The sequence below is a fragment of the Vicugna pacos genome, chromosome 20 (genome assembly GCF_048564905.1).
Source record: "Vicugna pacos chromosome 20, VicPac4, whole genome shotgun sequence".
Taxonomy (NCBI): domain Eukaryota; kingdom Metazoa; phylum Chordata; class Mammalia; order Artiodactyla; family Camelidae; genus Vicugna; species Vicugna pacos.
This window is the reverse complement of record NC_133006.1, coordinates 31,577,923-31,597,594: the sequence shown is the minus strand read 5'-3', so window position 1 is coordinate 31,597,594 and position 19,672 is coordinate 31,577,923. Positions and strand designations below refer to the sequence as shown.

Genomic DNA, 19,672 nt, shown 5'->3' with positions numbered 1-19,672 from the left:
GCCGAAGTAGTGGAAGGGAAACAACTGCCAACTCTCTGACTTATTTATAAAGAGGTTCCACTTTATTGGAACCATTGTTAATGGGTTCCCACAGGGAGAGGTAGCTAGAGTTGTGAGCTTTTGTCCCTCTAAATCAGGATAGCTCCCACTTCTAGCTCCGACACTGTTACCTTCCCGCTTCGAGGCAGGTTGGGAGCTAGAAGGCCCTGTGCCTAGACAGCCCCGAACCCCTTAATCTCAGTCACAGACTGAGATGGGAAGAAAGCTGAACTGTAACTCAGTGTTGGCTGATCAGCAAGCCTCAGCCTTTTCCCACCACCTTTTCTGGTTCTGTATTTTCCACGTTACTAATAAAACAAACAAAAAATATAAGCAAATCTAGCTGATCTCAAGTGTAAAGTTAGGGCTAGAGGAAATGGATCTGCTGCTAATGGATATTCGTACAAATTTCATGAACCTCTGAGGGGTTGTGATCCCTGTTTGAGAACTGCTTTTCCAGGTTGGTAGTTTTATATTTTATTCTCAATTAGTCAAAAATATAGACCCATAAAATTCTCTCTTAATATGTAGAAACCTGGATTTCAAATGAAACCAAGAATTTCGTGTGATTTCTTGCCTATACTGAAATACATAATGAAGAAGTTCCTCTAGTTTATTGAGCTATTTATTATAGTGGACTCTTTAGAATGAGGACCAGGTATTATCAAGAAAAGAGCAAATGTTTAGGAAGGATAGAGTGTGTGATGTGTTTCAGAAATTTTCATCTAAAACTAATGAAATATATATTTAATTTTTTTAATTAGAAGGATTTTGGAACATATACAAAAGTAGAAGAGGTAAGATAACTTTATATGCCCATCATCCAGCATCAGCAGTTATCAGTGTGTCCAATCTTGTTTCATTTGTAGCCCTTTCCTCTGTATCTGCTCTTCACTGTATCAGATTGATGCAAATCCCGGAAATTGTATCATTTCATTAGGATGCACCTCTGAAGAATGACACTTTTTCTTTAACGTTATGACCTCCTGGTTCTAGCTACAGAAAGTGCAGAGTAGCACGTTGAAGGGTGGCACAGGGATGCAATCAGCAAAATCCAGAAGGTCGGAAACTCTGCAGGATGAAAACTCCATTTCTTTAACAAATAAATTGCAAAGGATAAAATAGGATTAGCAATAAACTATAAATTAAGAGAGTCTAAGACACACATTGATTGTAACCAACAATTATGAGACAATTGGAGAAATTTAAATACTAACTGAATATTTGATGATATTAAGTGATATTATGGAATTACCGTTTGCTTTTTTTGTTCTTTCCTTTCCCTTTGTGTTTTTAGGGAGCTAAGATAATGGTTTTATGGTTATGGGAAGAAATAAAGATTTTAAGATTTTGCCATAAAAAAAAGAATAAATTCTTATCTGTCTGGAAAACTTGATAACCCAGAAAGATTCATAACTCGAGTTCTGAGTAACTCCCATCTTTCTGTGGTAATTTTTATTTTTTGAATAACAAAAAGAAAAATATTCAAAAATGAAATAAAATAAGCAAATCCTGAATTCCAAGGTAAACCTGCCAACTCCAGATTCCTTCTGTTTTGAGAGGTCAGGAGCTGTTGTCTTTTTAGGAACTAAATAGCAGAGCAAGGAAATCATTATTGTCTAAGTGCTACTTTTTTTTTTTAAAAACAATTATATTTAGAAAACAGCCCTGAGTTTGGCAGTACTTCCCAGCTTTTGTGATTCTTGCCCTGTTAAAAGTAGAGGGAATCATTGTTCTATGAATCCAGTTCATACCCTCTCCTGTGTCCTGCAGGGGTGACGTCGGCCATTGGAAAAGGTACAGAGAAGATTCCTTGGACTTTTTTTTTCCAGGCTTTTCACACCATGCCATATATTTAAATAACAGGCTGAAATGGGGAGTGATGAGTCTCTCAAGGATATAAATACGGCGCACTCATTAGAAGGCTCATTAAGAACAAAGTGGAGGAAGGGGGCTCTGAGAGCAGACTCTTACTCTGGTATTTATTAGGACAAAGCACTCTTTTTAATGGGCACCTGAAAAGCTCTCTGCTGCAATTATTATTAGGCATTAGTGCTTTTACTAACTTCTTGGGATCAGCTTGCCCTTCTCTCTGCCTCAGCAAACAATTGACAACAGCGTCCTTGTGTTCCAAGCTCCTGCGGAGAATTTGTTCTCACTTTTCTTGCCTTTGCTCAGGAGTCCTGTTCTTCCAGTCAGAGAGGGCATTTGAAAACTGGACCGCCCTTTGGAGCAGTGTAAATTGAAGGACATTGCACTTTTCTTGCAAGTCTTCTCTCCTGAATCTCTTCTCTTCCTCCATTTCATGTACAACTCTCTTGCTATCTTTTTCTCTGTCTCCCCTAGGGCAGAGTTGGCAGACTTTTTCTTTAAAGGGTTAGATAATACAGATAGTAAATATTTCAGCCTTTGCAGTCCATGGAGTCTCCTTTGCAACTCTGCTGTTGTAGTGCAAAAGCAGTTATATACTATACATGAATGAATGGGTGTGACTGTGTGCCAAGAAAACTTTATAAAAGCAAGTGGTGGGCCATGTTTGGTCCACAGGATATAGTTTACTAGTCCCTGTTCTAGGAATCTAAAAGAAAAGTTCCCATGGCATTTATAAGGTGAAAGTAGGCATGTAGTATTTCCAAACAGTTTTAACCTCATTCAGTGAATGGCTCATCAACTTTCAATGCCTACTAAATTTTTAATACCTACTATGTGCCAGGCTCTGTGCTAGGTACTGGGAATATGGAAGCATAAAAACCCAAGGAGCTGATAGTCTTCTGGGTAACTGGACAGACAAGCAACATGATTGATACATGTTTTTCTTTAATAGATATATGGGCATATGAGACCACAGCTTAAGGGGATGTAAGATCTCAGGAGACCTAAAGCATTAAGAAAACTTTACTAGGCAGAGAACATTTTGAGAGGAAACAGCTTGTGAAAATGTATGGCAGCCAAAGGACACATACCTGTTTCTGGGCCTCCGAGTATGGAGTGTTAACACAGCATCAGAATATGGGCAGGTCTTCCAGAAAGGAGGCAGCAGGGATGGGAGGAAAGAATGTCTAGAAGAAATAGAGGCTAGGCAGTAGGAAAGTCTTGTGCTCTATGCTACTGTGAAGATTTTATTTTGTAGAACATGGGAGCCACTGAACAGTTTATAGCTCAGGAAAGCCAGGGTCAGATTTAACCTGCTAGCTCACAGGGAGCTGTGTGGGAGCTGCAATTCCATCAGTCCTGGAAGGCTCTGGCTTTTCTCTTGAGCAGCTGTCAAAATAAGCAAAAGTTCATAGAACTAGGATCTAGAAAACCAGGAGGGCAGTTTAAAATAGCCTGAATATTCTTCCAGTTCACTTTCCATTTCAGGTCCCTGGGCCAGCTGTGTTGGCCATAGGTATTAAGTGTCTTGTTTGTTTGTTTTGTTTATTTGCTACTGAAAGAAATAGTTTTCCTAGTTCAGTGACAAGAGGAGGAGAATCACTGGGGCTATTCATTTCAAGATCTATGGCGAACAGCTGCTTCTGAGCTGTTTTGAGGGGTGCTAGGAATGCCTTTGCCCTGAAATACCATACTATCCACCTTCTACAGGACCTAAAATTATATGACTGGAGATTTTACTCTTTTGGGTTGAATATTGCCCTCTCTAGGCAAGGTGGTTTAAAATGCAGATAGTCCCAGGAAGAGTCGTACAGTATGTCGGTCATAAGCTAGTGCGAATGAGGACATGAGTCTGATGGGGACTCGAGAGAACAGAGACCCCAAGGAGGAGACAGGAGGAGGCTTTTAGAATAAGGGAAGGACTACGGAAGCAGGGATAGAGAGAGAGCAGAGGGCAGAGACTAACTGCCTAGTTCTCAGTAACACCAAGGGCAGCGTAGAGCATAATTAGATGAGGACAAGACATAAAATAGAAACTGATGAATAAATATGGGGAGAAGTGTGTCTTTTTCAGACTCAATGGAATTTTTACTGCTCAACAATTCCAGAGTCAATTTGTAAAGCTGTCTGGGAGTGTTCAGTGTGTGAGAGGCAGACACAGAAAGGGGAGGGAGACAATTAGGAGGCTAAAGATTCTTTAGACAAGAGATGGGCTGCAAGTGACAACAGAATGACCACCCCCCACCTCCCCGCCCCTTACTTCTGGCATCTCTTATTCTCCCAACAAGCTCCTGCTTGCTGCTTTGTCTTCTGAATGCAAAACTAGAGTGCATGGGTGAATAAACAAGAGCTCTCTTTATCAAGGAGAGACAGCGCCCAGTCTCTCAGGACCTGGTGTGTGTCCCTTTGTGATGCCCATTGATTTGGAGCTGTGAGAGACGCGAGGGCATGGTGCCTAGCTGATGACAGAGCAGAAACTCCAGGGCCACAGACTGAGAGTTCTCAGGGGTTGTCCTTCTACCTGTGGCATCGTTGCATGAACTGGAGAAAGGCATTTCTGAAGCTGATAAAGCCCAGAAAACACCTTCAGGCTTTCTTGATTGATTCATACAAGAGTTAAATATTTAACCGCATTTGCTGCAGACCTACTCTATGTGAAACTCCTGATTAGGTGCCAAGGAGATTCAAAGGGACCCGCGTGAATGATTACAACACAAGATAGGTACAGGGAGTGACAGAGAAGTTGCCTTCTGAATACACATGAGGGAGATAGAATGGCCTACATTCCTCAACTGTAGAAACAACCCAAGAGACTGTAAAAATTGGAAAGGGTTGGGTTTGTGCGATAACCCGGTGTGCTCCTCGGGGCGGTGTGGGGATTAGCTGAAGGAGTCCTGATTGGAACGCGAGGTAATAAAGCAGGTTGAAACTGGGGCCAGCTTCATAATTTCCCTGGTCCAGTGCAGAATGAAAGTGTAGGAGCCCTTGTTCAAAAGTCAGGGAAAGATACACCCTTAAAGGGCCAGGTGACCCTCAAGGGATTGCAGCCTCCACACCAAGACATACTCGGTACCTGAATGGGGGTGAGTAAGAGCCTCTGCCCATCGTGTCACCTCCCTTGATGTCCTGCCCTGGAACTGCCACTGTGCTGAGGCCCCTGCTGGGGGCAGAGAAGGGGCCTTGGGTGCCAAGAAATGGGGGTGGCCGTGGTCACCGGGCAGAGGTAGGGAGGGAGAAGCCAGGTGAAACTGGGCACCAGGAGGCAGTGGGTGGGTAGCAGGGAATCGTTCCTGGAGGCAGCATGAGCCAAGGCTCCAAGAGGGGGCCATGTTCCATTGTCCCACAGGGCTTTGCTTACAAAACATAAATTCGGAGATGCCATTATTAAGAATTCCAAGATGGTGACTGCAGAGCATTAAACACCGAGTATAGACCCTTCTGTGTGTGAGATCTTTGTGATTGCCCTGGTAGCCCCCCATGAAGTTGGCCCTGATTGAAACCTAGTCAGTGATACTGTATTCAGTCTCAGAAAGAGATTAATTGAGGAGGGTGGTATTTGCAAGGAACCCAGGAAGAGGAGAGTTAAGGAAGCAAGCATGAGCAGGACTCACGCAGCAGCTTGGAGGGCAGTGAGGTTGAAGTTTGTACTGAAGGGGTGGGATCAGTCACGGGCAGGAGAGTTTCGTCTTTCTTCACAAAGACTTGGCTGAAGCAGTCCTCTGCTTTGCTGTGATCACACACACATTTTAGAAGAAACTGCTATTTGTCCCTAAACACCCATTCTCTTTTCCTCCACAGTAATAGTGACTTTTGTTCCACACTTGGTCATCTAGGACAGAGGTGACATTTCTCAGCCTCTCTTGCAACCCCATAGGGCTGTGTGACTAAGATGTGGTCCTCAGAATGTAAATGGACATTCTCACGTGGCAGCTTGTCGTCTCATCCCTTAAAATAAACTGCACATGCTGTTTGTGTTCTTCCTTTTCCTCCCCTTCCTCCCTCATGCTAACCTGGGATGTGGACGAAACAGCATCCTTTTAGACCAGGAGGATGCAGGTCACAGCCCGGAGTAGTGAAGAGATGTGTTGAAAGAGCTGAGGTCCCTGAGGACGTCGTGGGGCAGAGCTTCAGGTCCAGTCCTGAAAGACATGTCTTGTGATGGCATGTCTTTTATATGGGAGAGAAAAGAAATTATCTCGTGTAGGGTTTATATTAGGTTACTTAACAAATTCACCTGATTTGCATAGATTTTGGAGTGGGTGAGAAGAAAGATCAAGTGCACAGTGGAGGAAGTTTAGATAGGATAATGGCTAGTTCACCCACCACAGCCGGCGGGATTGTACACATGCCAGTTAGTGGGAGGTCTTCTGATTGCTTCAGTGATTTCCAGTGAAATAGGAAGTGACATCATCAGCCGAGAAAGAGAACAGAGGATGACCTGTTAGGAGACAGAGGAAAGAGGGAATGTCTGAAAGAGCCTGACTAGAGAATGATCAGGTGAATGGACCAGGTTGTAGAACGTGCTTGCCCGGCTGCATAGATGTTCACTTTGATGTTCATGATCACGAATTTGCATTGAGACCAGTCAATGTGATGAGCCACGAGGATGGCAGTGCAACTAGTTAGAAAATGTAGTTTTGCCAAGTGAATATGGGTAAGGGAGTTGAGGGGTCGTGCAAGGAAGTGATAATGATAGCTAGCCAGGGAATTTAAGTGGAACAGGAAGAAAATGAGGAAACCAAAGGCAAGTGGATAAAGGGAATGGGAAAATCAAGTGATTACAAATGTAGGACTGGCATGAGTACAATCTATAAAAATATCAAGTAACTATGCTGTACACCTGAAACCAACATGGCATTGTGAATCAACTATACTTCAACAAAAAAGGAAAATAATAAAGTGACTTATTCTTCAACTCTGTTTGGGTCTTCTTTATATTTTCCAACTCTTTGCTGAAGACTTCGCTCTGTGCATCTATACTTCCCTTGAGTTCTTTGAACATCTTCACCATCATTACTTTAAACTCTTTCTCAGATAATTGCTGATCTCCTCATCACTTATTTCTTAAAATGACTTAAAAGAGGAAAAAAAATAAAGAGGTAGGACTAGCCAAACTATGGAGGCAGTGAAAAAACATCAGTGGCAGCCAGGGGTTTAGAGTGAGGGAGGAGGGGATGAATGGGAGGTGCACAGTGGGGGTTTTAGGGCGGTGAAACTTCTGTGTGATGTAGTAATGGTGGGTACATGACAGTACTCATTTGTCAAAACTCATAGAATGGACAGCAGAAGAAGTGAGCCCTAGTGTAAACTATGGATTTTAGTTAATAATGAGTTAATACTGGTTTATCAGTTATAGCAAATGTAGCACAACAATGCATGGTGTTAATAGCAGGGAAGATTAGCGGGGTGTGGCGTGGGTTGTGTGTGAGGCGATCTCTAGGAACTCTCTAGTTTTTGCTCAGTTTTTTTCTATAAACTTAAAACTGCTAAAAAAAATACTAGTTTTTTTTAAATGTAGGACTTAATATAATTCTCCATGAGACTAGTTAGTTTTTAACCATTTTCTTCATCTGTGGCAGAAATAAGCCAGTGCCAGGCTTGTATCAGATGATTAATAGTTAAATGCAGTTTTATCAAATCCACAGTCACTGCCTCTAGATCAAAAAATGAATAGCCATAATGTAGAAAATAGATAAGTAAATAAAACATTTTTAAAAAATTATTTTGGGGTTAGGGTGGACACACACTTTCTTGGTACCCAACCAGAAAAACATGTAATTTTAATATTCCAAGGGAGGAATAGCAAGAGAGGTAGTGAACCTGGACGAAGAATAAATATCCAAGGCCGGTCTCCCTAGACAAGGGGAAAGGTGCTTTAACACCTTCCCCAGAGCCGCTCCTGTGATCAGTGAGGTACGTGGATCATCATTTCCCTGAGGTCTACAAAGAAAAGGCCCACCCAGGGGCACGTGATCATGAAACTCCACGGCCCCTTAGTGAAGGGCACATGCTGCAGTCTTGTCAAATACTGGATGTGCTGCCTCCTCTTGGGAGAATTTAAAGGTGAGATAGTTTTGCTTGCATGGTGAGGCTGGTTTAAACATCTTCCACAAGGGCTTTAAACACTAACTTCTCTTAAGTTCTTACCTGGCTTAAAATGAAAGAAGAAAAGCCATGGTTGTAATGGCAAATAGACTAAACTTTATATAAATAGACCATTGAAAATGCAATCCTTAAGTTACCATAGTATAGTGAATGGTTTATAGTATACTGAATAAAGTTTAACTGGTTAAATAGTTTTAGGTACAAATAGCTTGTTCTTTCATAAAATTGTTAAAATATATTTTCTCAAGTATTTGGCCATTGATTCAGAAGTCATTGTATTTTGAAAATTGAGTGGCGGAGATGATAAATGAACAGACATCAGATGCATATTAAGTTATCTTTGCTGTCCGTACAGGCACCGTACATTAGCAAGACTCATCATTCAGTTAATTGCCTTTTGCTGCAGGGCACCTCTAATCTCAGAAATACAACGATCATACCCACAGAAAACCAGATAAGCTATTTGGGCCACAGTGTAGAAATAAGAAATCAGGTTTTCACCTCTGGTGTATATGGGATCACGCTTTGAGGGACCAGCAGATTGCTTCTGTGTTAAATTCTTTTAATGATTGCCATACATTTTAAAGGAATTACATCAGTGAGAACAAAAAAAGGAAATTCTCCTATTACTGGAGAGAATTTTATTCCTTGTTCATTTCTATTAGATTAACAACCCACTGGGATGACATAGGAGACGAGAGATCACAAATTCAGTCTTGCTAAAATGGATCTGGTCTCTAAAGTCCTTGAGGAGAAAACTTGCCCAGTTTTTTCTTTGTGATGAGACATTTCAGGAGATACCTAGTAGTCTGATAACCCTTATTTACGTCTCGTCTAATTTCTTTTGTTAAGTTGAAGTACAGTTGGTTTACAATGTGTCAATTTCTGATGTACAGCATTACGTTTCAGTCATACATATACACACATATATATTCCTTTTCAAACTCTTTTTCACTATAGGATACCACAAGACATTGAATGTAGTTCCCTGTGCTACACAGTAGAAACCTGTTGCTGATCTATTTTACATATAGTTGTTAGTATCTGCAAATCTCAAATTCCTAGTTTATCCCTTCCCACCCCCTTTCTCCCCAGTAATTTCTTCAGCTAATTTCTTCACACTGCTGGTTAGTCCATCTATTCTTCCCTGGCTGTTGAAGGGGAGAGTAGGTTTGTAGTCTCTAAGTGGGAATGTTGATGTACCTGAAGATTTGTTATTAATCCTCTATTCACGTTTCTTTTTCTGGTTTCATAACCTTTATTTGGATTTTGAAAAAATTAAATCGTCTTTATGGCTTGCTTTATATTGGCTCTCACAGTTTTTTGTATCTGTCTATGTCGTGGCATTCAAAATTCGACCTAAGTTTAGTGGAATAGTAGAAACCTAGTTCCAGTGTACTGTATCTATTTTTAAACAATAGAGCAAAAGGTTTAGAATGAATAGAACGCTGATGGCTTCTAAAGCTCCTCTTTGCAGTAGTGATAGTTTTCAGTCATTGATCATTCCTCATCTTTTATTTTGTGTCTTCTGTTTTTATGTATATTTAGTCCATAAATTACTGAAAAACACTCAGACCATTGCTTTTGGAAAGTCATGTATAATACAAGCAACTCCCCTTTATAATTGTGAAATTTAGCGGATCAGCTCCTTATTTCAATATGAGATCTTTGCAGAAAATATGAAAATGAATCCCAGAACTTTATTTGTCACGCATCTTTCCATGCAAGTTGGAAGCAATCACAGAACTGCAGATGCACCTCCTGCCCTTTTTAGCGTATTCATTTAGTCAACAGATAATTGAGTGCATCCAATGTGTCAGACAAAGACTTAGACACAGCCTTTGCTTTTATCAGATGGCTTCCTAAGAAGCATGCTGGAATATTTTTATAATCTGGGTCATAGGCCAGACATAAAAGATCACAATGTAAAGAGAAGTTTGGTGACTCTGATAAAGGGAATACTCCTTTTTAAAAGAGATATATAAGCTAGTGTTTGTGAATTAGTCGTATTTCTAGCTAGAAAGTAAGCACATGGTGTCAGGACACAGGGTTTTCTTTCACAGATTCTAGTTGTCTTTCAGGCACAAAGTTGGTCTTGATCAGACACACTGTTAACTTGTAAGGCGATAGGTTTTAATATTGTGTGTGTGAGAATCTAGTGAAGCTGTGGGTTCTCATTGCAGAAAAAAAAATGGACTTAAAATTTCAGAGGGTCCTGTACTCTTTGAAGCCTATATATGGACCCTAGGGTAAAAATTACTGGGAGTTCAAGGTCCTTACATTTAACCTATGTTCACATCATGCCAGTGGAAAGTGGAGGATCTCTGATATGGGTCACATCCCAAAATGAGGCTTCAAGGACCAATATGGGGTCTCTGTGATAAGGGGAGAGGTATAATCTTGCAGAAATAGAGAAAATCCATTTCATCTTCCTTCACCCATCAGCGGTAAGGTGAGAGAACAATTGAAGACCAGAATGATGCCCAGAGGAATCTGTTGCACAGATGGTTGGTCAGACTTGTTTCTGATCTATGTTTAGAGCCAGAGGGAAAGAAGTGGCCTTTGAGATTTATACAGTATTCCAACTGGCCCATAAATAAGGTAATGTAAGGAGATTGTGGAGACAAATCTCAAGTCTTTCATTCACTGATCAAATATTCACCAAGTGGCTGCAATGAGCCAACTCTTGACCCAGGACCCAGGGTCGCAGAAAGCTCAGCTGCCCAGCCCTGTGACTGCCCGGGCAGTGGTGGGGACCCCAGGATGCCTGACCATGGACAGCTCTGCATGAGCTCTGTAAATGCTCAATAAGTACTGTTTGGTTGATTAGTTTATTACTTTCCCTAATGAGTTAGTTTTGCTGCAGAATCAGAACAGCTGGGGTTAATAAAAGAAAAGTTTAGTTTTGAGAGGGGCACAAAGCTACATCTACTAATTATAATAAAATATTAAAAATCTACTTAGGGTAATATAGTTATGAACATGAAGTGCATGCTAATGTGAGATTCGTTTTGATGTGAAGCATTTTCAAAATCAGCTATCTATCCTCAGAGTGGCCAGAATAGCAGTCCAGAGACAGACAAGGAGCATTTCAAATTCAGCAGTATGCTTTCTTATTGGCCCAGGGATGGCAATAACACCAGCAGCAGCTGGTGAGAATCTGGGTCTGTTCTGACTAGATCATGCTGCCTGAGAGTCTAATTTTGCCTCAGAAATGGTCTAATTTTGCTCACAGTGGAAAAAGTGGTATATTCCTTCAGTGTCAACAGACCAGATTGCATCTCCAGTTTGTTTGATGGGAGAACTTGGTTCGGTTCCCAGACATGGCTCTCCTTCATGGATCACTGAATTACGCTAAGTGTTTTGAACAAAGTCAATTTCAAAACATACTGCTTTCCTCCCAAACCTTGGAATTTCTCTTCATACCAAAGTTCCAAGAGCTTATGTTTGTAGGAAGAGAACGTCCCACAAATATAAGTAGTTGGCAGCAGCTTTGTCTCTAAATAGGTAAACCTTAAGAACCCTTCAGGATTTAACGTTTTAGGTTTTTTATGGTGAGTCTTAGATGCTCTCATGTTGTGAAATTCATGCAGAGGTATGTGTGTGATAGATCTATAAGCTAGTAGATTAAAAAATATTGTGTTCTTTCTATCAAAAAATATCCTACATTTGGATATTTAATGCTTTGGCTTTCAGTGAGGAAACACATTTTCTTGATTATGTCCCTTCCTATTTCTTCAGGAAGTAGCAATACGTAAAAGGGCTTATTTCTGCTATTTTTTTGCTTAAGAATATTTCCAACTGCGAGCCCATTGCCTATTTCTGATTCACTTAGTTTCAAACTCTCTGGTCCTGAGGGACAAGCCATGAAGGAAACCAGGTTGGAGAATGACCAGAGAAGAACTTGCAGCCTCCTGGAGCCTGGGTCCTTCTGTGAATGAGGAACCCTTTCCTCCCAGCACGCGCTTCTCTGTGCAGCTAGCTGCCTGTGGCTGTGACAGGTCCGGGAACCTTGCTTCAGGCAGACTGCGTCCCACTAAGAACCCGACTTTCTTAAACACGAACCTGGAATGTTTAGTAGATGATGTACCTTCGCTTCCAGTACATCCCCCAGGAGTGCAGGACTGAAGGAGAAGGATGGGGAGAATTGATGAGCAGCTCTGTTTACGCTCTATTGATGGACTGATCTGTCACACCCGCTTGGAGGTGATCTGAGCTCCTGCCCACACAGAGGGGTCTTGGCAGCGGCTCTAGCACTAACAAGTCTGAGCTGAGCTCAGCTTCAGTCTGGCTGGAATGTGCAGCTGTGCTACCTGGGTTCTCAGGGAGAACCAGCTGGGGTCTCCCCTCACTGGCCCTTGATCTTGTGGGAAGGGGCGGGGAGGACAGTAGGGAAGTGATGATCATGCTGAAAGGAAGCCCCATGGGAGATTTTTAGGGAGAAGAGCCTGTTCCTCTTTCCCTTTGCTACATTTTTTCTTTCATCCCATCTGGTCCCCAAGTTTCTGGTCCTTTTGCTTTCTCTTTAATTTTTAACAGTCCAAGAAAATGTGGCACTTAGCTGTATTGTGTGATAAATAAAGATTTTTTTTAATGAATTGCCTGCTCCATTTGGTGTTACCCAAAGCAAGTGTTTCCTTTCTGGGTAATACCTGAAGGTAGGATTTTACTCAATCCTGTTTCTGAAATCTGCTGAATATTACTAGCTCATCTTTGGAATTTCTGGTTGGACAGGGCACAGGCATCAGGGGAGAAGCCTGTAAACCAGCCTTAATGATGGTAGAAAGGCTTTGGCGTGTGATAGAAAGCCCGCCTTGTCATGCACATTTTGCTGTGCTGGCTGTTCCCTGATGACTTCTTCGGATTGAATAAAGCCAGCTACAGAAGTGGGTGAAGCTATCCCTCACATTGACATTTAATTTACCTAGGAGTACAATAATCTGAGAAAGAATCAAATACTTGAAAATTTTGCTTCAGTGAGCAAAAGCTAAGTGTTTGTAACATATCGAAAAGTGATACTCTTCTTCGGAATTTAAAAAGGGTGACAGGTTCACTGGCTAAGAACAAAAGGAAAGAACAAAACTCTTCTTTGGCACATTTGCAATTACAAAATTGGAGAAAATCTGGTGTTTTGCACATTGTGATGCTATTTTATCAGCTTCAGTTTGATAGAACAAGGTCATTGAGGTCTAGAAAAAGGACGTGGTGGCAAAGCCTAAAAAAGGAAGGGTATTTTTAAGTGTATTACAGAGAAGGAAGCAGCTGGACTTAATAACTAACGATATGTGGGAGGTGAAAGTATGTTGAATCTTGTACCGAAGTTTCATGATCAGAGAAAGGGCGGGTAACGTTGCTGTCCAAATCAAAATAACCCTCTATAATTAGCTCCACCTGTGCTAAAAATCATGCTCACGGACTGTTCCCAATTTATTGAAATTTATGACCATGTGATATGTGAGTAACAGTTACTACGGAACCAAGATCAACATGTTCTCTATGAACAAAACTGAATTTATATTTTATTCATGTTTGTGCTCTCAGGATCTAACAAGATGTCTGACAACTAATTGGTGTTCAAAATGCTGAATATACAGGTGAAATTAGAAATCTGTGGCCTGCTTCAGCTCTCTGATTTTCCTTTACAATATGTTTGGCTTTGTTCAATTGTTTGCTGTAATGAATTGAGTGAATACTGGTTTATTGAACTCTACCACCTTATGTCATATTTTTTGCAATGCATTAATAACCACGCATTTAGAAATTAATACCTGCTTCAGGCTTACAAGGTAGTCATCATGATGAAAAATGGGAAGTTTGAGTGAAATGACCAAATATCCAGCATGGTAGGACCATGGCCAGTGCTGTGTCTCCTTTGTGTATGCGTTTCATGACCTTTGTGTTTGTGTTTTAAGACCACATGATAATTTAGATTCATGTTCCCAGATTATATGAGCAGGCATTCCAGCCACTACTCCATCACACAGTGCTTCCCCTCCTATTGAAAGTCTTTCCATATATCTTGGATCCCCAGAGGTGGTTTGTGGTGGCATACCCCGCTGTCCCAGAATGTCACGTAGTCTCTCCCCCAACTCTTGTGAAGATAAGTAACTGGAGTTCTGCAACAGACTGGCATATTTCTAATATAGCCAAAATCTATGTGAAATACAAATAGATGTAAAACTACTCCAAATCAGGAATGTTGGCTCGTTATGTGTGAGATGTGCAATTCAGTAGCAGTGCCTTCTTGTCTCTTACCTAACTCTATTTTGGCTAAAAAAGTAATCCACCTAAGGCATGAGGTATCTGATGCAAAAAGACTTGAAACTGGGCTGGACAAAGAGTTTCAAAGGATCCTTGGCCCTAATTTACTACAGCAATGTAAGAAAGATTGAGAGCAAGGGCTTTGGAGTCAGACAAACCAGTGTTGTCCTTAACCTTGTCACTGCGTAACTTTGTGATGTTGGATAAATTATTTAACCTCTTTACATTTCAGTTTTCTTGCACATAAATTGAGAATAATATTACCTTAATAGCATTGTTTTCAGGGTTAGATGAGGTGATGCTTAAAAGGCACTTAACAGAGCATCTGGAAAACAGTCACTGATTACAGAGTGTACATCATCATCACCTCTATCATTGTTTCACCATGACCTAGACCTCTGAGAATTCCCAGCAGTACCGTGGTAGCTTGAGTCTGAGTGTGTAGACTGAAAGAGTTTTCTGGAGATGGAAAAACAGAAGGGCTGCCTCAGATGGTAAGGTCATCTTGGGTCTCCTACAGTTACCACCACACACACCAGAGGAAGACGCTTCCTGGGCCAAACCTTCTAAAGGGGTAGGAGCACAAATGGCCACTCTGCCCTGGTTATTTTCCTGGAACTTTGGTGTCTGTGATTTATAGAATGATACACAAAACACCAAGAACAAAAAAGAGCCCCATTTGGGCATCATCCATAAATTGAACCAAGGAAGTAACCATGAGATCAGTTTGTAAAATGGCCAACCCATTTCAAGAACTAAAATAAAATTTATAAGCACAGCTTAAGCCCATCAACTACTTGCCGTGTACAGATCAATTTTTAGTGACAGAAATCTGTGGACAATGGTAATAATTTCTTGAAGACCAGAGAGAGGAGAAAAAAAAAAAACCTTCAAGGAGGCCTTATAATAAGAAAACCTTAAAAATGAGAATGATCTGAAAGTGTTTTTACTCAGTGTCTTTTATGCAAACTACACTAATTAATCTCATACAAACATGGATATTTTTGTAAAGCATAAGCCCAAGTGCCATTTTATGACCATGTAATTTACAAGTCCTCAAATTACATTAAAATCACCACACACAGTGTTTACAGTTTAATTACATGGTTATTTACCATTCCCAATCAAGTGTTATTCATTCAGTACCTCTTTGCCTGATCTTACCTAAAAAAGAAAACACTTTTTTTTTTGCTGGATGTGAGTGGTAAACATTCAAGCATGCTAGTGCTTCAAAGCAACAAAAATGTAATTTTGGAGTCAACAAACTCCACTGACAGAGATTTCAAAGAACTTCCAGGGGAAGAGAGAATAGAAAGAGATCAACATTTTACTAAAATAGAATTTCTTTGGTTGTTTCAGTTCTACTTTAAAAAAAAACAAAAAACAAAACTATCACTATTCACTGCTCATTCTTTATGTAAAGCCAACTGGGTCTATTATCTGTTTTTTTACGTTACAAAGTGATATAGTTCTTTAGTCAAGAAGTGTTTATAGAGTGCCAAATGTGTTCTAGATGCTGTGGTAAGAATAAGGGTAAAAAATAAAGCATGGGCCCTTGATAGACTCAGACTGGATATCTACTAAGTGTGTTATATGTATTTCGACATGTAGGCGATACTTTTAGTCTTTGTCAGTTAACAATACTACCTGAAGTTAGAAAACCTCAGTACCACCATGGAATATCTGTTTTTTTGGGCAATTATGTAAACTTCCTGAGCCTTAGTCTTTTCATCTGTAAAATACAGAGGTGGGGAACATAATGATAATAATGCTAGTTTCTCCCTCCCAAATAGTGTGATTATAAAGAGGAAGTAAGGCTGAAAACACCTGATTACTGCTTCATGATCTGCCTCTGCAGCTAATTCCCCAAACCCAGTTGAACTGAATCCTTATTTGCTTCCCTGTGTTGTGTAGCAACTCATGATGCCTAACACCCCTATTACGGTATTAGACATTTATATCAGGAAACAGTTATTTGATGAATTAACTATGATGATGCTTAACTCCTGAGACATCATTTTGAATTCTGTCCTTTGGGAACTCAAATTTTAACCAAAGTGGTCCTCCTTGTGAAGTCCTCGGGCCACCTGCCTCAGAATTACTGGAAGAGTTTCTGAAACCGCCCTATTCCTTGAGCCCACTGCAGAGTTAATGAATCAGAATCTTTAGTAGTGGAACCCAGTCAGACACCTGGTATTTAATAAGTTTCTCTGATAATTTTAAGCACACTAAAATCCAAGAATCACTGTGTTGTATTTAATGGGATTGTTTGCAGATATTTCAGTTCTCTTCTTCCAGGCACGTGGTAGAATTCCACTTCTCTGCCCACCTGGAATTAGGTGTGCATATCACACCTGTTGGGGGCAATGAAATATGAATCAAAGTGACATACAAGTCGTGTGACACTGAATTGAAATAACACATTTTGGATGACTTTATGTTTCTCATAATTTTAAAATTTTACTTCCTTTCTCCCATAATTAGAAAATCCTGATTTCCTGAACATGATTTAATGGTGGTGGCAAAAAGCATTAATGTACATCAGATGGTAAATCAATCCACGCTAGTCATTATGACATCACTTTTGATGAGGAAACCATTTAAATGTTTAACAAAGTCTTTATTTTCTTTTTGTCTGAAATATGGAAGACACAAAAACATTAACATTGGTAGATTTTATATGATGTTTCTAATTGATCACACTAATTCATCTAAGTTAAGCTGAGTCTAGACTTAGCAAATAGAAAGTGGAAATATTTGAGAGGAAAATAATTCATTTAATATACTGAGCACCTATCATGTATTACTCACTCTGCTGAATACATTTATATTTCATCACATTTAACAATAGTCCTACTGACATTGTTTTTTACATCCTGAATGTGAACAGTTAAACTGTTTAAATAATTTTCCAAAGTTTACCAAATTAGAAATTGAGATTCAAATTGACATCTATCTGCCTGTTTGTCCAGCCCATAACCTTTCTACTGCATCACGTCACCTTTGAAAAAGTCAGTCTTTCAATATGTTGATGATTGATCTGGTTTCCCAATTAATTGTTCGGTCTTCATGGATGTTAATAAAATTTAGTTTTTTTGAATATTGAATCACAAAATTTAGAGACCATGCATAGCATGCGTGTGATGTGTACCATACATCTGCATGTGTTTTCATGGTATATGTAAAATGGTACTTAAACTCTTCACCAGTTTTGCAATCCATTGCCTCCTTCTGTCTGCAATAGATGCAAGTAAAATGTTGCAAGCTAAACTAGGGTGATCACCTTTGCAAATTGTTGGCCCTAAGATATAGATACTTAAATGACTTTCAATCTGGGGAACACATTAAACATATGATACATTATTACCATCCAAAAGTTATCTAAATAGGATGTGAAATACAAAATTATTTTAGATATTAAGTCTTCAGAGGAGCTTTGGAAGGATACACATAGAGGAATATAAGCCCATTTTGTCAAGTGAATTTTGATTATTGAGGCAAGAATGTACTTACAAATTCTACTCTATCTCTGTTACGTTATGTTTGATTCTAAATTAGATAAACAAAGCATAAAGTCAGGATAGAGTTTAGTGTCTGGCAGAAAACTGGGGGAAAATTAAAATAGGCACAGTTCTCACAGTTTCTGTGGAATATCTGTAACTGAGGATTTTCTTTTGGTCTGGCCGCAGAATAGTACACATTTATTGGGGTGTTATTTAGTTGTAAGTCCTCTAAATGATATATACACTATAAAGCATGTATGCATCAGACACAGACATGGCAGCTTAAGTACAAAACAGTGATAAGTATTAATATCAACCAACTCAAGATCAATAATAAAAGATTCTTAATAGTGTAATCTGAATACTTTTTTTCTAAGTACTGTGTGTTTTATCAAATTGAATTTGTGAATAAGCTATTGTACAGCTTGATTTGAACACCTTATCATTAAGAGAAGTTAGTATTGTATTCTAGTAAAGAAAAATTAGAGTTTTCAGAGCTGAAACACCGTAGAGGTGGTCTTTTCCAACTCTTTGATTTCACAAATGTGAGGAAACATATTCAGAAAATTAAATGGTTTGTCTAATGTCACTTAGCTAATAAACGGAGGAGACAGTGCTTGAATGACCTTTCTTGAAGAGCGCCCATTCAAGGCCACATTGACCATTAAAAGAGTAAGTAAAAGTAACAAAACAGCCTTTGTCAAAAAAATAAGTTAAAAACTCACAATTACTTACATAAAGATCTTTTTCAAAGTTGCTTAAATCCATATTGGATGCTGTTTAAATAGATGCATCCCCAGAGAACTCACTGGATGTAAAGTGGTCTTATTTACACCTGCTATATTGATTACTCCCCTGTGTATATTGAGTATGACACTAGGGCTGTTGCACCTCTGTACCTGAGAAAATAATAATTAATACAAGTTTGCCTTTGCCAAAATTATACAGTGAGTAAGTGAAAGGCCTAGAATTCGTACTGATTCTAGAACACACGTCCTTTCTCCCTGGTTACACTCTCTCACCAAGATGGCTTAAAAGGACAAGAACCTTATAACACAAATCTGGTTAATAAAGAGATAGTATAATAAATACACTTCAAGCACACCCACAGAAAACTAAAGAAAAATATAAAGCGAGAAAGAAGTTGGAGTAAATATTGAGGATGGGAAGAGGTTGCGGGTAGAGCACAGGGAAAGAAAATACAGTACAATAGGCTTTGTCTTTGTGGTCAGGCCTTTCATGAGCATTTAAGTATAACTCATTTCAAGAATCACAACACTGTACAAAATGTTGAATATTACAGTCAACTTAGGAGTTACAGTAAAACCCCAAGGAAGAATTACAATTAACTTGCAAGGATCCCTGACTTTTGCTCCGGCTAACAGGAATCTTAATGAGACGATTAATATTTGCTAATACCTGCTTGATTAATTTAAAGGGTGTATATAATTATATAGAAGTGTGTATCTAGAAGTATGTGTTTTGTGTGTGCTCCATCTATCCATGGCATTCGAAATTGAGCCTCAAAATACTTTGAAAGCAAAAAAGAAAATATCAGAATTCTCACTTCATAGATAAAAAATTGAATTTTGAAAGGTGTTCTTGGGAATAGAGACAAGGTAAATATCAGAAAATCAGGCTTAGGCATGAGCTAGACTATCAAAACTTTTATATAGTTAGATGAAGGAGAAAGTTTGATGAATATTTGTTAAAGTGCTAACCATGTGTCAGTCACTTTCAGTAAATTATCCCCTTACTCCTCACAGTCTTGGAGGGAACTGTTATTACCCCCGTTTTACAGATTAGGCCTCTAAAGCTCAACAAGAGTAAGTAATGACCAGAGGAAATGGTCCAGGTTGCCACGTACAGTTGTCTGGTTTATGTGCTGCATG

The 19,672-nt window shown here is 39.6% G+C and overlaps 1 long non-coding RNA gene across 3 annotated transcripts; it reads right to left on the bottom strand.

Moving 5' to 3' along the window:
* Nucleotides 1-851: 851 nt before the first annotated feature.
* LOC140687787 (uncharacterized) lies at nt 852-18,735 on the bottom strand. 3 transcript variants are annotated; one of them, XR_012062329.1, is made up of 3 exons: nt 18,516-18,735; nt 5,922-6,078; nt 852-1,110 (listed from the first exon to the last, which is right to left on the bottom strand). It is a non-coding gene; the product is annotated as an uncharacterized lncRNA (long non-coding RNA). The 3 variants fall into 3 exon arrangements; XR_012062328.1 differs by lacking the exon at nt 852-1,110 and adding an exon at nt 3,133-3,300; XR_012062330.1 differs by lacking the exons at nt 852-1,110; nt 5,922-6,078 and adding an exon at nt 16,455-16,631.
* Nucleotides 18,736-19,672: the final 937 nt, after the last annotated feature.